The sequence below is a fragment of the Vulpes lagopus genome, chromosome 5, assembly GCF_018345385.1.
Source record: "Vulpes lagopus strain Blue_001 chromosome 5, ASM1834538v1, whole genome shotgun sequence".
In the NCBI taxonomy this organism is placed as follows: Eukaryota; Metazoa; Chordata; class Mammalia; order Carnivora; family Canidae; genus Vulpes; species Vulpes lagopus.
The window spans coordinates 16,876,227-16,895,622 of record NC_054828.1 but is presented as its reverse complement, the minus strand read 5'-3'; the positions used below and the strand labels follow the sequence as shown (position 1 = coordinate 16,895,622).

Here is a 19,396-nt window from a genome sequence, read left to right as displayed (position 1 = left end):
CAGGGAGAAAGTGGAGAGAGAGTTGTGTCAAATTATGGAGAACCCTGAATGCCCAGCCAGATTCAGGAAACAGTAGAAACAATGGGGTCTATCCCAGAACAGAAAAATATTTTCTCTACTTCCGTGGCTGTGATGCATTTTTGGTTTTCAATGCAAGTGTAGTAATCCAGGGTGTAATTATTTGTGTTCTCTCTGGGCTAATTTGAGAGTTTCTCTGGACTGAGGTCAGATTTTCATAAATCCGCGTGGAATTCATGTGCTAGAAACCAGGAAGAGTGGCTCAGGTAAAGGCAGCTAGATCAGGGCCTCATGGTGCTGCAGGCACTGTGGAGCCCCACCCCCATGCTCATGGGTTTGCATCGCACACTGTGGCCCTGATCAAATAGGCCACAATGGCGGAGTCCTCTGGAAGCCAATCAGAATGAGCACAGAGGTTATATTCATCCTCTGTGTATTTTTTTTAAAGATTTTATTTATTTATTTGACAGAGAGAGAGAGAGAGAGAGAGGAGAGCACGCAAGAGCACAGCAGGAGGACTGGGAGAGGGAGAAGCAGACTCTGCTGAGCAAAGAGCCCCACGTAGGGCTCCATCCCAGGACCCTGGGATCATGACCCTAGCGGAAGGCAGATGCTCAACCGACTGAGCCACTCAGGTGCCCCATCCTGTGTATTTTTATTTCTCTACTTCTTTCAGCTCAGAGAAGCTCTGGAGAGATGTGCTCCTTCTGTTTTTATTAAGTTCTTCTGGTTTGAGGAGTGAAAGAGAAGGGGAACAGGGAGGGGCTGCAGATGAGATGGCCTCCAGGCTGGGATTTATAAGAACATCCTTCCACTGGGTGATGTCTGCATGAGGTAGAGGTATGGTTTCAATTCCGCTCTGGCAAGGCGGGCCAGCCCACGTTGCCAGCACATAGTTCTCTTTCAAGTCTCACACTGATTCGAGAGTTTGTAGACAACTTTGTACTTTGGGTCTCTGCCAGCTGTCCTGGAGAAACAACTGCCCTTGGCTTCATGTTTTCTAGCTCACCCCCCTCCACTCCCACCAAAGTTAGAGAATAACAATTGTTTTCTTAGCAAACACTGCTCCCAAGTCAACCCGAGCAGGGGTGCAACCTGAGCAACTGTGCATTTGGGACCTGTGGGGTCTCTTCTCACATGGTTGGGACTTTCCTTCCTTGGATTGCAGAACAGCGCGCCCAGGTTTGTACTGCCTTAGAGACCATCAGCGAGGAGAGAGTGGTTGCACACATAGACGTCAGGCCTGGGGGTGGGGTAAGGGGATGGCTTTTTGGTTTTTGTTTTGTTTTAAACTACTAACCCGCTCTAGATTTTTTTGTACTTAACTTGCCACCATATTTTCTGATGTATCAACAAAAGGAAAACAACATATTTCTATTTTGTCTCTCTTGTTCTCCAAAATGCTCTTTGTTTATTAAAAATGTAACCAGCTCCTGTAGACTCTAATTTACCTCTCTGTGGACCATGCAAACCATGAGCCTCCTCCTCGCCCTCCCCCTAATCTTTCTTACATGAGGACAGTTCACTGTGTGCTAACCCCCGCTGAGGTACAAAGAAGGGAAGGGTAGCAGCAGATCCGCCCCCGTGTCAGCACATTCTAGATCAGCACCCAGAATCTGTGCAGAAGGCAGGTCTGAGCATAGAACCCATTAGCTTAAAACAGGGACTGGCAAATTCTGTAAAGAATCAGATGGTACATAACTTAGTCTTTGCAGGCTTGGCTGTCTCAGTTATGGCTGCTCAATTGTGTTTGTAGTGTGAAAGGAGCACATATCCTGTGTACGTGAGTGGCTATGGCTTTATTTCAGTAAAAATGTATTTACCAAAATGGGTGGAGGGCAGATTTGGTTCAGAGCTACAGTTTGCCATCCTCTGACATAATGCCCTTCAGTGTCATGCCGATACCCTCAGACCGAAGCCTACATTCCTAGCCAGTATGTGAGGGCCGTGTGCTTTGGTCCCTCTCATATCTAGTGCACTTTCTGCCTCCTGCATTGCCCTCTAGCCATGTTGGGTTGTTCCTGGCCCTTGGACTTGCCTTACTTCTTTCATCTTGAAAAACCCATGCAAGTTGTTCCTTTCGCCTTAAACCATCTTCCAGCCTTCTCTCTCCTCCCGCATACACTTACATGCGACTTATTCTCCAGATCTCAGATGAGGGGCTTGTCTAACACATCTCCCTTAAACCCTGTGCATAAATTAGGACTCTTGACAGCAAATGGCAGCAATTAAATTTCATTAAACTGAGGCACTACAAACAAATGGTGTTGTTTGACTGAAATCAACACATTCTGGATTGGGCTAAGAGAAAGTGAGCCTAGGCATGATGAGAATCAGAGATGCAATGAATGACATCATTGGTGTAGAATGTACTCATCTCATAGCAGACAGGAGAGGACGTCTCCTAAATCTGGTGGCCTCACCGACCATGACATAGCTGAGAAACTGAAACAACAGGGTCTTTGGGCATCAGAAAAGATGGTAGCAAACACTTTGGATTAAAACACACACACACACACACACACACACACACACACACACAAACCAAACCAAAAGGCTTTAACTGTATCACGGGAAAACTTTTTTGGATACTAAATCAGAACCTCTTTACTTTTGATTTAGGCACAATAATAACACATTTATTGTGTTAACACAAATAACACATTTATTTGTCAGGTTTCCCAGACGATAGCAGATTAGACACAGTTTATTTACTTAGTTATTACTGGGGTGAGGAAAAACTGCCAGACCCTGGGACACCAACTTGGAGCAACAGTTAAATGACAAGGAAGGTAGAGAAGGAAACTTTCAGAAAACAGGGGACTAGGGCCATTTAGTGATAGAGAAAATGCTTACATCCTTCTGTAGGTACTCAGGGCATCAGTGCTTTCTAATGATACCTAATAGCAAAGTGTAAATCGTATTTATTATATACCAGGCCCTGTTCTAAGCACTTCTTGGAAATTATTTAATCTAGCAAAAACTATCAATGAGTGCTACATCATTACCATTTTATTGGTTATTTGCATTATCTATGTGTTGCTAAAATTTCATGGCAACAAAATTTATTTATTTTCTCACAGTTTCTGTGGATCCAGCAGCTACTTGGTTGGTCCTCGGGCTCAGCATCTCTTGTAAGTCAGTGATCAAGGTGTTGGCCAGGGCTGCTGTGACCCCAAAGCTTGATTAGGAAGAATTCACTTTTGAACTAGGTCATGTAGCTTTTGACAGGATTCAGTTTGCTGTGGCTGTCAGACTCAGGGCCCCAGTCCCTTGCCATGTAGGCAGCTCATAATATGGCAACTTGCTTCGTCCGAGTTAGTGCATGAGCAAGATGGGAGCTTTTGTTACCTAAAGTTGGAGATGACATCCTATCACTCTTGCTGGATTCTTTTCATTAGAAGCAAGATATGAAGCCTAGTCCACACTTCAGGGGAGTGGGTTGTAGAAGAGCGTAAATACCAGGAGACAGGAAGCCCTGGGAGCCAGGTAGCTGGCTACTGCGTAATTGGAGAAACCAAGGTGCCAAAAGTCATGCACCACATGGTTAATAAATGAGAGAAACTGGAAATGAGACTCAGGACTTGTGTGTGTAAACACCAAGCCACCCTGGGCAATTAAATTTGTATAAGCTCCAGGATGATTTTCATGTGCACTTGAGACTGGGAATGACAAGCCTAGCCCTTCACAAGCTTCAGTGTTTCTACAATTCATTTGTGTTCTGGTTAAAATGCTGATTCTGATTCAGTGGGTTTGGGCTAGGGCCTGAGATTCTAAATTTCTAACAAGTTCTGGGTGATGCTGATGCCCCTGGTCCTTGGACCACACTTTTTGAGTAGGAAGGGCCTGAAGGAATGACTCTGGGCTAAAAGTTGGGCAATTGTTTTCCAACTTATGATTTATCCTCAAGTTGGTGGTAAGTGGACAGTCATTTGATTTTTCTGATTTTTGAAAATTTTATATTCATTTTTCATATATGCATGCATTCATTCATTATTCACATTCCATGTTCAATTCCATTCATCTAATAACAGCCAATACTAATTTTTAAACCCTTTGTTTTAACATGCTTGTAAAAGTAATAGCAGTTCTTGTCTTCCAGGTTTGATGGAAATGTTACTTCTTATGGAAAGCTTACCCTACCTCCAAAGACTTGCTTACATGAAGTATTTTGTGTCTATTCCATCTTTATATCCCCCAGGGCCTAGTACAATGCCTAATGTGTGGTAAGCATACAAAAAGTATTTGTTAAATGAACAAATATTTATTGTAGAAAATATTGAAAAGCAAAAAAAAAAAAAAAAAAACAAGTGCCATCCTATTTCACAGACGTAACCTTTGCCAATGGTTCATTTTACTTTCTTTGGTCTTTTTTCCATTCATAAGTATGTGTATCATCCATATCTATATTTGCATTCATATATGTAACTTTTCCTCTCTTTCTTTTGAGTGAAACAGCCAGCATTTACTGACACTGTGCTAAGTCCTTGGGGCGATCCATTGTAATAAGCTTCACTCGTTGCCACTAAGCTCCTTGGAACTTACAGTGTGGGGACAGAGATGGAGTCATGGCTAACAAGGCATAACTGTTATGAGACTTGACGTTGTGAGATTTAGCCTGGCATCTTCTTTTTTTTTTTTTTTATTAACTTTTATTGGTGTTCAATTTACCAACATACAGAAAAACACCCAGTGCTCATCCCATCAAGTGTCCACCTCAGTGCCCGTCACCCATTCCCCTCCAACACCCGCCCTCCTCCCCTTCCACCACCCCTAGTTCGTTTCCCCGAGTTAGGAGTCTTTATGTTCTGTCTCCCTTCCTGATATTTCCCAACATTTCTTTTCCCTTCCTTTATATTCCCTTTCACTATTATTCATATTCCCCAAATGAATGAGAACATACACTGTTTGTCCTTCTCCGATTGACTTATTTCACTCAGCATAATACCCTTAGCCTGGCATCTTCAATAGGCAGTGGGGAGAGCAGCTGGGCTGAGTGCTGCCAGGAAGGGTGGGACAGACCTTAGGACCTGACCCAGGGGCTGCCTGTACTGAGACCCTCTGACAACCAACACAGTTCTCCACTTGGTAAGAGCAATTCTATTCTGAAATCCCTCATAATAGGGCACATCATCCGGAGTTGAAACACACTACTACTTTTAGTGGGGAAGAAATATTTTCATTGCATGCCCTCAGATTGACCTCTATTCTGCTAAAAAACAAAACAAAAGCAAATAATACAGCACAACCACCAAATCCCATTAAAATGTATGGCCTTACTTCATTTGTTAATTTAGCCTGACAAAGCATTGCCCTTCATCAATAACTCTCTGTAATATGACTATTTACTTGTTCTCATTAATCTGTTATACAGAGCATAATTAAGACTTTGCTTTTGAATTATGCTTATGATATCCAATTTTAAACAAATCAATCTTTAGTGCAAACAAATAAAGAAACTCAAACAGAACAGTAGGGGCAAAAGAAATCAGTTAAAGCAAAGAATCATACTATACTCTCTGGAGAGGTTACATGTCATTCTTGTGCAAGGGCCATACTGATCTATCTCTGTGTTGTTCCAATCTTAGTCTATATGCTGCTGAAGCAAGCACCAAACTCTCTGGAGGGGTTGATATCACCAGGCTTAAGGGACAAGATTGTGTCCTTTATAAATGAGCTGACCCCCAGGATTCTGAGGGGGAAAACTCAGTGAAATGTGTGCTAAGTGTACAATTGCCAAACAGCCCTGTGGTCACTATGGACTGTGGCATCAACTGCCTGTGAGGAGAGCAAAGGGCAAGCAGATCTTGAACAGTGCAAGGGTCCAAGTAGCTGAAGGAAGACTACTGAATAAAACTCAGCTGATAATGTGTATCTAATGTCATGTCTGTATAATTATACCCATGTGGTACCAAAGGCTCTCAAATATATAAAAAAAACCAACAACAAAACAAAACTGGGAGAGGAGCTACGCTTTTGCTTTTGATTCAGTTACCTCCAAACCCATTCCTCTACGTGTCCTCCATTTCAGTAAATGGCACCGCCTTCCATCCAGTTACTCAAACTGAAAACCCAGGTGTCATCTTTGTGATAGTTAAGTTTATGTTTCAATCTGACTGGGCTGCAGGATACAACGTTATCTGGCTAAACATTATTTCTGGGTATTTCTATGAGGGTGTTTATCCAGAAGTGATCAGCATTTAAGTTGGTGTTGACTTGAGTAAAGTAGATGGCTTTCCCCAATGTGGGTGGGCACCATCTCGTCCACTGAAGGCCTGAATATTACAGAAAGTGGAGAAAGGTTGAGTCTGTGCTGTGCCTTGTACTTGAGTGGTACACTGACCTCCTGCGGTCCTCACTCCCACTTTCCAGGCCTTGAGATTCAGACTGGAATCCATTCACCAGGTCTGCAGCCCTCTGGGCTCCCAACCACACACCCAGCTTTTTGGGCCTCCAGCTCACAGATGGCAGATTGTGGGACCTCTTAGCCTTGAAAACCATGTGAGCCAATGCCTTATAATAACTCTCTTTCTATATATCATTATATCTATAAGTCCATATCTATCTCATTGGTTCTGTTTTTCTGGAGAACCCTGACTCATACAGTCTTGATTCTTCCCTTTCCTTAATCTCCTGTGTCCAGTTTATCAACAGGTCCTTATAATTCTGCCTCCAGAATATATATGAATGGATCCCCTTCTCTCCCTCTCTGCAGCCACCTGCCCAGTCCAAGCCACCCTCATCTCTCCGAACATCCTGGAGCAATGCTATAGTTTCCCAATTGGTCTCTTTGCTTCTTTTCTTATCCCTTTAAAATCTATTCTCCACAATGCAATGCTGTTTGTGAAACACAAATTAGATCACACTGGTCTTCTGTGTAAAACATACCTTAAATTTCCATCAAACTTAGAATAAAATCCACACTCTCACTGTAGCCCCCAGCCACCATGTGATCTGGCCATGGTTAATTGTTCTGCCACCACGCTCTGCCTGCCTCACCACATTTGGGTGGCTATGTTAGTTAACTAGTGCTGTGTAACCAATTACCCAGGGCTCACATAAATGACAGCAATCAACACTTAATACCTTATACAGTTTCGGTGGATCAGGACCTGAGAAATGTTGTAGCTGGATGGCTTTGGTTCAGGGTGTCTCATGAGGCTGCAGTCATCTGGAATTTTGACTGAAGGACCTGCTTCCAAGGTGGCTGATTCACTTTGCTTTTTTGCAGGAGGCCTCAGGTCCTTGCCATGTGGATTGCTTCATATCATAATGCTGCTTGAGTGATCCAAGAAAGCATAACAGAATCTGCAATGCCCTTCATGATCTAGGCTTGGAAGGTACATTCGTTCAGTTTTGCAAATTTTTATTGGCCATGTAGACCAGCCTAACTCACTGTGTGGGGGAGTTGCATAAAGGCATGAGTATCAGGAGATGAGACTCACTGGGGGCCATCTTGGGGATTGGCTAGCCCTTAGTACTCCTCACACACACCAGACTCTTCACACACCATGACACTGGTTGCTGGTCCCTCTATTCTCTCCCTCCACACTTTCCCCAGCCTAGCTTTTCCCTCATTGTCTACACCTGAGCTCAAGTATCTCCTTCTTGGAGAACTCTTCCCCAACAACCCTATCTGGGGGAGATGCTCTACCTTGTCCCCACACCCCTGGTATTTAGTTCATAGTACTCATGGCAATCTGTAACAGTATTATTTATTTAGGGATTTATATCTCCCTCCTTACCCACTGGATATAAACTCCAGGAATAGCTGGGATTTCCTGTGACCCAAGCCCCTAGCACAATATCTGGCAAATACAAAGAACTCAATAAATATCTGTTGAGTGAATGATTTTTAAAAATTAAGGCTAAGGTATGATGGTTCTTTTTTTCTCTTTGCTTTGATCAGAAGTTTTCTCTTGCAATTAGGAAGGGATCTGGGGATAGGGTTGGAGCAGAAAGGAAACTAGGAAGTCCTGGTTGGAAGCAGATTGAAGGCTAAGAGAAGAGGATACCAGAATATGGCTCCCCCATTCATTCTCACTGCTGCACCCCACAAAGGAAGCACTCAGAGACAGTTGCCTATTACCACAAGCCCTATCCACGGCACTAAGGTTTTATTCTGACTCCAGTAGGAGAGTATCTTCATTGGGATTCCAAAAGAGGTAAGAGATTTTCTAATTCTAGCTGTTGCCAGAAAGTAGCAGAATGAGAAGGTGAGACAAGGTCACATTCATCCTGAGTGGCTGGAAGGTAATAATGGGAATGCCTGGGATGTGTGGAGGGGGAGACCCAAGTCCTCCATCCTTTTCCCGTCATTTATCTCTAGAGTATCCCATCTGGGAGCATTCAGAGCCAGGCAGAACAATGTGAGGAAATTTGCACAGAATGTTATCTCTGCACTTTGCCAAATACTTGGTAAGCCCTAGAGGGGGCAGGTCCAGTCTTGGCTCGAACCTAGAGCCCTCTTTGGAAACCGGGGAGGAAAGCTCCTCATTGGAGCTCTGGAGTGAAGTCCTAAAGCTCCCACACTGTCTGTGCCTGAGGCAGGGGGCCAGTTCAATTTAAAATGTGTTGCTGGGATGTTTCTGATCAGCCTGGAATCACATGGCTTCCTTAAAGGACTGTTTTGGGGCCCCCAGAGGAAGCCTTGTCTCTGTGCATAGTATTAAAGTATAATTTTCAAAAGGTTAAAAAAATCATGACTCTAAAAACAACAAAAAAAGACTCATGCAAATACAAAAGAAATACATGTCAAAGATTTTATTCAACTCATTAATTAATTAAAGAACCAGCAATATGTTGAAACCTGTCCAAAGAGCATTTGAAAAGCTTGGGATATATGCATACATGTGTGTATAAAATACATGTATGTATAATGTATGTATATATTTATATATGTATGTATGTATATTATATATATGACATAATTATGTTATAACAGTATGTGTTATATAAATACAATTGTTATATAATACATACTATGCTATATATAATTATGGTATATAATAATATATAATAAATATATAAGATATACACATATTTATGTGTATATCCCCAGATTCTCAAATAATATAATAAATATATAGAATATCTAATATATGTACATATATATATTTGACATAGAATAATTATATTACACACACACACAAATTGCTGGGTTCAAGTCCAGTAGGGCCATACATCGCAATCTATGGGGTATCTGCTTCCTGGCCTTAAATTACTTGCATCTCCACCATTCAAAATTCTACACGTTAACCTGTGCCCTTACAGAGTTGTAAAATAGCTCTGGAAATAGAAAGTCAAGATCAGCACTGCACTGAAAAAACCCTCAATAATCTCTTTTGTCTATTTCCAGGATTCAGATAATTTTTCTGATAGTAGATTCCAGTGGAAGCTCCCATCTCAGGGTGATTTGATGGCAGTTGAAAGGTGCCCCCAACCAAAAGTTTATCGTGACAGTTGGTCCTTTCTGTGAGTATTTCCAAGTCTGTACTGCATGCAAAAATAGTTAACATTTATTAAGTACCTGCTCTGTACCAAACACATTGCTAAGTACATTGCATGGATAATCTTATATAATCCTCACAGGGAATTAATTATTCTTATCTTTCTATTGCAGATGACAAAATGAAACTTAGAAAAATTCAGTAATTTACTCAAGGTCACACAGCCATCTAGGAAATGATGGATCCAGGATTTGGAGGCATGCAACCTGACCCTTTGAACTGTAAGACGTTGTCCTAGACACTGATAATTATAGAGAGATCAGTTTATACACTGTCTCTGCTCAAAATAATCTTGGAAAGGATAGTTTCCTACCAAGGCAAAGCCTCATTTTACTTACAAATGAGATATTACTGATGTCTTCATCAAGCTTACGGTGAGGATAAATGAGATAATGTGGAAGTAACGTATAGACTGCATCAGTGGACAGGCTGATGTTATTGTTAAGGAAGCTGTCATTTTCAGAGTTGTTTTTTTGTGCGTTTGGTTGTGTGGGACATTTCCATGGGGAAGATGGAATTTGGGTTTTTGATGAGCCAGAATCAATGATGAGCTGTTTCTGGTTACCACTGGGACTGGGACTAGGATGGTACAAAATTTAAATTGGTGCCGAGAAGTTCAGTAATCAAGATAAAAAGCATTTTAATGGAATGTTTTTTTTAAAATAAAAATTAAGGTGGAAAACGTCCATGATGAACAAAATACAAAAAATTTAAATAAAACCCAAATCAATATTATTGATTTTTCCTTTTGCTTTGGGCTCCAATATGGCTCAGCTTGGCATAGGCTTCTAGCCTATTTCCTGAAGGAATTCACCAAAAGGAAATATGTACTTCCAGTCTTGTTCTGGGGTGCTCTTATATATGCATATTGGATCCGCTGGATTTTATGTCCAGGTAGGGCAGTTAAAAAAAGTTTTTTTCAATTCTTTGAAAAAAATGATACACACAGACAGTTATATCATGAGTATATGGTTCATGGACTTTTCAGAAAGTGAACCTATCCAAGGAACCAGCATCGGATAAAGACCAAGAACATACCAGCACTGCAGGGAAACTTCTCCTTCTGCTTGTCATCCTTTCCAGTCATATCTTAAGAACAACTTTCCTTGTGGGAACTCATTAATTGAGTAGTAATTTTTGCCTTGTTGAGATAGAGGCATATCTGACCCAGGAGCACAAACTAGATTCATTCTAATCCTTTGTCCATGACACAGTTTCATTGTTGGCTCATGTGCAAGGCCCTCTTTTGATTAACATAGTAATTTATTTTAAATAATACTACATTCATGGAAAATAGAATACTGATAGTAACTGACAGCCACGTCTATGGGCTTTTTGTCCCTTTGCCTCTCTTCATCAGAGGTAACTATTTTGTAGCCCTACAGCATATGCTATAGGCTATTCCATCTGCTGAATTTCTGTCATTAGACAGTCAAAGCCCTGGCCATTATTGATTGTCTGACCAGGCCTTTGGAAGTCTTTCCTCTCCATTTGGGTTCTCTAAACATCTTGTTCTGTTCTCCTCTTGAATAGAGAAGGCCAAAGAGTAGGATGGTTCAGCCAGACAGGCAATGCTGGGAGAAGCCCAGAGTCAGATCTACCTGGGATGGGCCTAGCAACTGATTAGTGGGAAGGTGGGATTCCAGGATGGCTCTCATAAGATGTGGGGAGGATTTGTCAAGGGAGCCTGGAGGATGGAGGCTGGGGGGAAAGGATATCATCAAGGGATGCTTTAGTAGCTGGAAGTAGGACCTAGTGGGCCATAATCTGAGGGTTAAAGTTTTTTTTTCTAGTGGAAAAATGCAAGAGCAAGAAGCACCCAGAAATATATATTATTGAGGAGTTATCAAGGATAGTACAGGGTGGCCCAGTACAATATTTGCAGTGCAGATCTGGATGCATCATTTCTTTGCATTATGGCAATATGAGAATATGTTTGGTGGTGGGTTCCAATCCTTGCTCTATTATTTGTATGCTGTCAGACAAATTACTTCATTTTTTTTTTCATACTACTTGCCCTATATGATGTCATAGAATTGAAAAAAAAAAGTAAGGCCCTCAGATATTGGGACACACTAACCATGAAATGAATAATAGATAAACAAATTAAGTAAAGGGACAGGATAAAAAATGAATACCTAGAAATTGGTAGCATTTCTATACACTAACAATGAAGTCACAGAAAAAGGAATAAAAAACAACAACAACATTACGACTACACTAGAAAGAATAGAATCCCTGGGAATAGATTTAACCAAAGAAGTGAAAGACCTGTACTCTGAAAACTAAAACACTGATGAAAGAAACTGAAGATGACACAAACAAATGGAAAGATATTCCATGCTCATGGATTGGAATAATTAATACTGTCAAAATGTCCATACCCCTCAAAATGATCTACAGATTCAATGCAATCCCTATCCAAATACTAACAGCACTTTTCACAAAACTAGAACAAATAATACTAAAATCTGTATGAGACCACAGAAGACCCCAAACAGCCAAAACAATCTTGAGAAAGAAGAACAAAACTAGAGGTAACACAATTCTGGATTTCAAGTTATACTACAAAGCTGTAGTAATCAAAACAGTATGGTACTGGCACAAAAATAGATACATAGATCAATTGGATAGAGTAGAGAACCTAGAAATAAACCCACATTTATCTGGTCAATATAAAAAGAAAACCAAAGCAAAAATAAACTATCTGGACTTAATAAAAATGAAAAGCTTTTGCACAGCAAAGGAAACCATCAATAAAAACAAAAGATGTAGGAAGGGAGGTAGGCGGGGGGATGGGGTGACTGGGTGATGGGCACTGAGGGGGCACTTGATGGAATGAACACTGGGTGTTTTGCTATATGTTGGCAAATCGAACTCCAATAAAAACATATACCAAAAAAAAAAAAAAAAAGAAAACAAAAGATGATGTACCAAATGGGGGAAGATATCTGCAAATGACATATCTGAGAAGGGGTTAATATCCAAAATATATAAAGAACTTAAACAACTCAACACTAGAACAAAACAAAACAAAACAAAAAAACTAACAGCACATAATCTGATTTAAAAATGTCAGAGGACCAGAATAGTATTTTTCCAAAGACATCCAGATGGCCAACAGACATGAGAAAACGTGGTCAAACATTGCTCGTCGTCAGGAAACTGCAAATCAAAATGAGATATCACTTCACACCTGTCAGAATGGCTAAATTCAAATCACAAGAAACAACAAGTGTTGGCGAGGATGTGGATAAAAAGGAACCCTTGTTGTTCCTTTGGTGCATCCACTGTGGAAAATAGTATGGAGTGCCTCAAAAAATTAAAAATACCACAGGATCCAGTGATTCCACTGTTGGGTATTTATTTGCCCAGGAAAAATGAAAACACTAACTTGAAAAGATATATACACCTCTATGTTTATTACAGTATTATTTATAATAGCCAAGATATGGAAGAAACCTAGGTGTCCATTAATAGACAAATGGATAAGGAAAAAAATGGAACACAATGGAATATTACACAGCCATAAAAGGTTGAGATTTGCACCATTTAAGACAACATGGGCAGACCTAGAGGGTATCATACTAAGTGAAATAAGTCAGACTGAGAAAGACAAATACCATATGATTACACTCATATATGGAATCTAAAAAAACATTAAACAAAAAAGCAGAATCAGAATTATAAATACAAACAAACTGACGGTTACCAGGCAAGGGGCGGAGTTGGGCAAAATGGATGAAGGAGACAGGGAGATACAGATTTCCAGTTATGGAATGAGTAAGTCATGGGAATAAAAAGCAAAGCATAAGGAATACAACCAACCATATAATAGCAGTGTGTGACAGATGGCAGCTACATTTGTGGTGAACATAGTATAACCTGTAAACTTGTCAAATCACTAAGTTGTATACCTGAAACTAATGCAACACTGTGTGTCATCTATACTCAAATAAAAAAAGAAAAATAAAGGGCTTATTTTTCATGTTGGTGTCATTATTATTAATAGAGAATGCACTCACAATCTTGTAGCATGGCGAAGAAAATCATCTGTGATCTGGTTCTGCCAATTTCCCTGGCCTTATCTGCCCCCCTCTGCCTCATAGTCTATGATCTAGTAAGGATAGCTGAGACCACCTCCCAGCCCACACGCACAGCTCGCAGGACTTGGGTGCTTTTTGCTTATGCTGCTCCTCCAGCCTAGATTAATTTCCAACCTCAATAGATGCAGTTGATCTTTTTTTTGCTGGCCGGTGCACCTGCCCACACCCAGTGGCTCTGAGAGCCCATTGCTGTTCTCTTTTCTAGAGACTTGCCCTTGATTAGAGAGTATCCCAGAAGGGAAATGCCTTGAGGGTCGTACCCTCCAGCCAGCAGCCTTTGACTAAATGCTACTGGGTTACAAGAGCCCAGCCTCCTGACTTCAAGGAGGGCTACTTTTCACCCTGGTGAGGTGCTCACATTCCAGAGCTCGCTGTGGGATCAGGCTGATACTGGACTGATCCACATCTTTGCTCTTCTTCCCTTGTGCTTTCCAACTTCCTTCAATCCTCTACAGGCTTCTTCTTAGGTCACGATCCTCCATAAATTGCTTGGACATGGATCCCTATCTCAGGCTTTCCTTCTGGAGAATATGACTTAAGAGACTATTTTTCTTCAATGTTCAGCTCAGTTGGTATCTCCCCAAAAGCGCCCAGCCAAGGTGGTATCAACCACTTCTCTCTGTGCTCCCGAAGCTTCTTGGACATATCTCTATTTTGTCACTCACACGTTACACCAAAATAACTGGCTCATAGGCCTTTTCTCTACCACCGGCCCTTGAGAGCACTTCCAGGCCATGATTCCTTCTTTTTCCACTCTACTCTTGGCCTCTTGACAGGTGATTGTTATCTGAATCACATGTTATAGGGGGATGTTATAGTAGGTGTTAAGGAGATAAATAGAGACCTTGTTTGGATTTGGGGATCATGAATGTTTTTCTGGGAGAAGAAGTATCTAAAAGGTGAATTTTGCCAAAGAACCAGGTACCATCTGAATTAGTCCCCATATTTTCTTATCTATCCTCTCAGGGGCTGGCTGGTTCTAGGTATTTATTGCAGGAGTAGGTTGGCAAAGACGTTTGACAAGTAGGGAAGATGGGGCTTGGGAGTGTCCTCTCTCACGTGGTTGGGTATAAACAACTACAGTGACCATCTGTATTAGTTAGGATTTGAGACAGATGCATAGTAAAGAAAAGACAGTATTTAAAACACAGAAGTTTATTTCTTCTTGTAAAAGAAAGTGGTAGGTAGTCCAGGACTAACATGGTTGTGTCATGGTCACCAGAGGTCCAGCACCTTTTATCTTTCTAACTACCATCTGTCACTGTATGACTTTCAACCTCAAGGTTGTTTCATGGCCTAGGATGGCTGTTGGTATTTTGGTCATTACAGGTGTACTTCTACTTGGAAGAAGGAAAGAAAGGGGAAGGGCAGGAGGATATGGGCTCCATCCCAGTCAGCTTCTTTAGTAGACCTTTCTGGAAATCCTATACAACACTTTGACCAATGTTTCTTGGACAGAGGCTTAGCCATATAGGAGGGTGGGTAATCTAACAATTGCAATCTCTTGTTTCCTGCCTCTGAGGGGAGAATGGATGTTTGGAAGGCAACTGGATGTCTCTTCCATACTGTTCATCCCAGGTTTTCTGGAAGGATTTTATTTGAATATTCTGCCTCATGTTTTCACAAGCCATTGAAATATTCTAGAATATTCTCTATTGCAGTCCGAGTTACACCTTGTAGACTGCCTTTCACAATAAAAACTCTTTATAACTTGACATCTAAAACTTGATAAAAAAAATAAAACTTGATCAAATAGATGGTGTAGATGGAAAGATGTTTGGTAAATTTTAAAAAGACTAAGGTGTCAAACCAGGCAATGTCTTTACAATGAATGGCTTAATGGCTGTGGGCAGATTTCACTCCTTAGGCATTTCATTCTTTGATATCTGAGCAAATAATACATCTAGGAGATGGGAAGGAACATCTAAGTTTCTAGGAAGAGGAAGAGACATGAAGGGATGGCAGATCTTTTTGAGATGGTTGAGATGGTGGAAACAAAGAATGCTGTCCCAGAATTAATGATGACCACTGAGGAACTGAGAAATGACTCTGCTTCCACTGCTAGTTGTGTAAATTAGCAAACACCAATAAAAGCTGGCATAAATTTTGAGTCTTTCCTCTGAGATCTGGTCGCCACTTGTGTTCCCAGCCCTGGAGTCTCTCCCTTCTTTCGTGAGCTCCATACTTGATTGGCCTTCATGATTATCTGTCCTCGTAATGCACCTGACTTCTTGCCTCTGTGCTCTTGCTTATGCTATTGTAAGAGCAGGTAAGCCTAGTGGTCTCATTTGCACAAATCCACATATAATGAAGCTTATGAGCATGGCTGCTTTAGGTTAGACACTGCATGGCTGCTGTTCAATGGACTCCCCATCACTGACTGGACTCGTTTGGGGACCTCAGTCTACCTAAAGTTGTCTTGGACCTTTCAAAGGTCAAGTGGAGCCTGGTCACTTCCATCTTTTGAGGTACCTGGTTTAAAAAAAAAGGAAAGAAATGCCCAAGCATTCATGGAATGAAACTTTTATATAAGTTCACAATGGATGGCAATGGCTCTCTGTATTTCAGTGAATAAACTCAGTAGGAAGTAATATCAAAAATATAAACCTGAGGCCTTTTTGATAGTGACATTTGTGCCAAAGGACCTTCTTGTTCCCCTGTGACAGGCTCTCAGGGGAGAGCCTTGACAATGACTTTGCTCTGTGTGACCTGGGTTCTGTGAATTGCTCCTTCTGAGTTATCTCATTCAGTATGGTGCTTATGGGAGGAGATCAAAACTTCTTGTATACCTGTGACCCAGCCTTTCCTCCACTGTCAAGCTAGCCTTCCATCAGCCATCTTGTATAGTCCTCATGATTCCCATCTTTTAAAATGCAAATCATGGGGTAATATCTCTTAAGTACTTTCTATGCCAAGAGTTTTTTCCTGAATTACCTCATTGAATCCTTTCATCTATTCCTAAGAGGTAAATATTATTGGCCCTAATTCACAGATGAGCAAAGCTGAGGCTCAGAAACTTGTTGATGGGGTGGCAGGGGAGCCTGAACTGGGACCCTGGCATCGTGGCTCTAGCACCACTTCACCTCTCTCCCTCATTTCCGAGAGAAATCTACTCTGAGTAGTCAATCTTTCCATCCCTAACTCAACTGGCATCTTCTCCACAGGGTCTTTTTGGGTTACCTCAGCTGGAAGCTCATTCTCCTCTTAACTCATGGTCCTGAGCACTTTCTCTAAACCTCTCTTGTAACTCTTACCACATTTTTCCACTTCCTAGAGTGATTTGTGTATATTTCAGAAAATAGGGCCCTTGTCTAATAGAACTTCTTTTTCCAAAGCACAATGCCTTGCTTATAGAAAGCACTCTGTGTGTTTCTGTTGAATGAAGGGAATTTGCTTGTTGCCCTCAGGGGCCAAGCCTTCAGCTCCTCTGTCTGTGCCTTGCTCAGTGTGGTGCAGAGAGAAAGCCACATGCTCAACACATCTTGCTGACTGACTGACCAAAGCGGAGGTGCCTCCTGAGGATGGTTTTCTGGGTTTTTCTGTCTTTCACATGTACGGGGCTCTGTTTTTTTTTAGTATTAAATTTCTAAATACAGAAGCTAAGAATTTTTCCTTTTGTAAGGTAGGAAATACCTGATGGAAGGAAAACAGAATCTTGCCAAACCATAAGAAAGTTCTCAGCAAAGCTCCCATCAGGAGTCCCAGGAGCCTGTGGAGGCCCAAAGACCCTGGGTTGAAACTCTGTCCAAAGAGGTCTTTCTATGGGGTCTTAGTGGGTCAAATTCCCCTGCTGTGTGTGTGTGCATGAATTTTTATTTATTTATTTAAAAGATTTTATTTATTTATTCATGAGAGACACAGAGGGAGAGGCAGAGACATAGGCAGAGGGAGAAGCGGGCTTCCTGTGGGGAGCCCAATATGGGACTTGATTCCAGGACCCCAGGATCACGACCTGAGCCAAAGGCAGGTGCTCAACTGCTGAGCCACTCAGGAGATCCCACATGTTTTTTTTTTTTTTTTTTTAAGTAAGGAAAGCTATTGAATCCCTGATCAAGAGACAAGTCAGTATCTTTTTAACAGGCCATCCCAGGAGTCGTTACTTTCGGCAGCAATGGGTTATATGGGGACATGGCAGAGACAAGCTGAGGAACTGGGCTTTTGGGGCTGGTTCTAAATAAGATGGAGACATAAGCGTCACCTGACTGGCACATCTGGACTTCTCCTTTTAGATCTCTTGGCCAGTTTTGCCCTTTCCTCACTGAGCCTACTGCCAATTGTCGCCTTGCTAGCCCCTGTCTTCAGAACACCTCGCTGAAGTACCAGACTCTTTATTTCCATCAGGATTTTTCTGATCCTCTTCCCTCCCTGTAGAAATGTGGACATCCTGTCCATGTTTCCTCAGGGCCTGCTCTTGGAGTCTAGCTAATCTGTTAATGTGATAATGGGAATGCATGCCCTTCTTCCTACCCCAGATAACACACTTGCATTTTATTTTTACTCAGACACAGACAAGCAGGGAGGTTGTCGGAGCAGGGCCAATGCTATCAGATAGCATCAAAGTTACTGCAGTTCAGCCTTCTTGTTATTGTTTTTGTTTTAAAAAGCAAAGAACAAGCCAACCAACAAACAAAACAGAAGCTGTTTTGGAAATTCAGTTCCAATTTATGGCTCACTGTGGCTTTGAAAAAAAGGTTTTTTTGGTTGGACTCTTATATATAACCAGACTTTCCCCAGCTTGTAGGTTGTACACCATGTTTTTTTTTTTTGTATGATTTGCATAAATAAGAAAAATGTTTAAAAGTAGAACTCCCTCTCCACCCCTATAAGATGACCATCTTTCCATCTCCTTTGCAGTAAGAGCCTTCCTCATGGACAGGGCTATGGCAGAGGAGAGAGGACAAGGATTATCATGCTTCCAATTCCTCAATCCTCATCCAGCTGCCTGCACCACCCTGCTTAGGATTCTAGAGACGTCTGTGCAGGGGGAAGCATGGTAATACCAGTTATTTCTCACCAGAGCCCAAGCCCTGTTCTTTCGTGGCTTCTTTCTGACCAGGGAGCTGGAATGGCAGTCTAGAGAATTCCCTTTGCTCGTTTTCCCAGAGCCACCTACGTCTTGTCTTCCACCTCTCTCCTTTGTCCTCTGAGATGCAGGATGCCCCCGACTAAGGCGGTTATCTCACTTCCTCAGTTAAGAAGGAAAGAGAGGAAGAGCCCATCCCACGGAAGAGAACCAGTTTTGCTTCAACCTCCCACCCAAGCTATACTACCTACCTCGGCAGCCCCAGAGTCACCACTCTATGGGAATTCTTTCCCTAATTAATGGAGAGCCTTGATCTTCCCCTTGGTGGTTGGTAAAAACAAGGTAAACACTCTATAACTCCTTTCCAGGCACATGGCAGACATCACTAATCAATTGTAATTTTCCGCTGAGCCTCAGGAGGACTGCTCCCAGCAGGCATTATCATCTATTGGAGTCTTCATTGTAGAGCAAGCACATTTGCCATTCCTTGCATAGTGACGCTTCTATGATTCATGCAGGATGGTGGGAGTAGGGGCAGTTCTTCAGCTGCTGCAGCTAACAAGTCTTGGAAGTGGGGGGGGGGGGGGAGGGAGGGAGGGAGGAAAAAGCTGTTTCCTTAGGTTTCATGTGGATTTAGTTTTCAGTCGAAGAGCTTTACCTGATTCACCTGCTCTGGGCCTAACTGTGGCACCTCCACTCATTTTCTCTGCTGAATAGGAAGCAAAAATGCAAGAACCCAG

General features: G+C 41.8%; 1 non-coding gene across 1 annotated transcript; it reads right to left on the bottom strand.

Annotated features, from left to right (window-relative positions):
• Positions 1-5,518: 5,518 nt before the first annotated feature.
• Positions 5,519-5,630, bottom strand: LOC121492262. The gene has a single exon (XR_005988169.1). It is a non-coding gene; the product is annotated as a U6 spliceosomal RNA (small nuclear RNA).
• Positions 5,631-19,396: the final 13,766 nt, after the last annotated feature.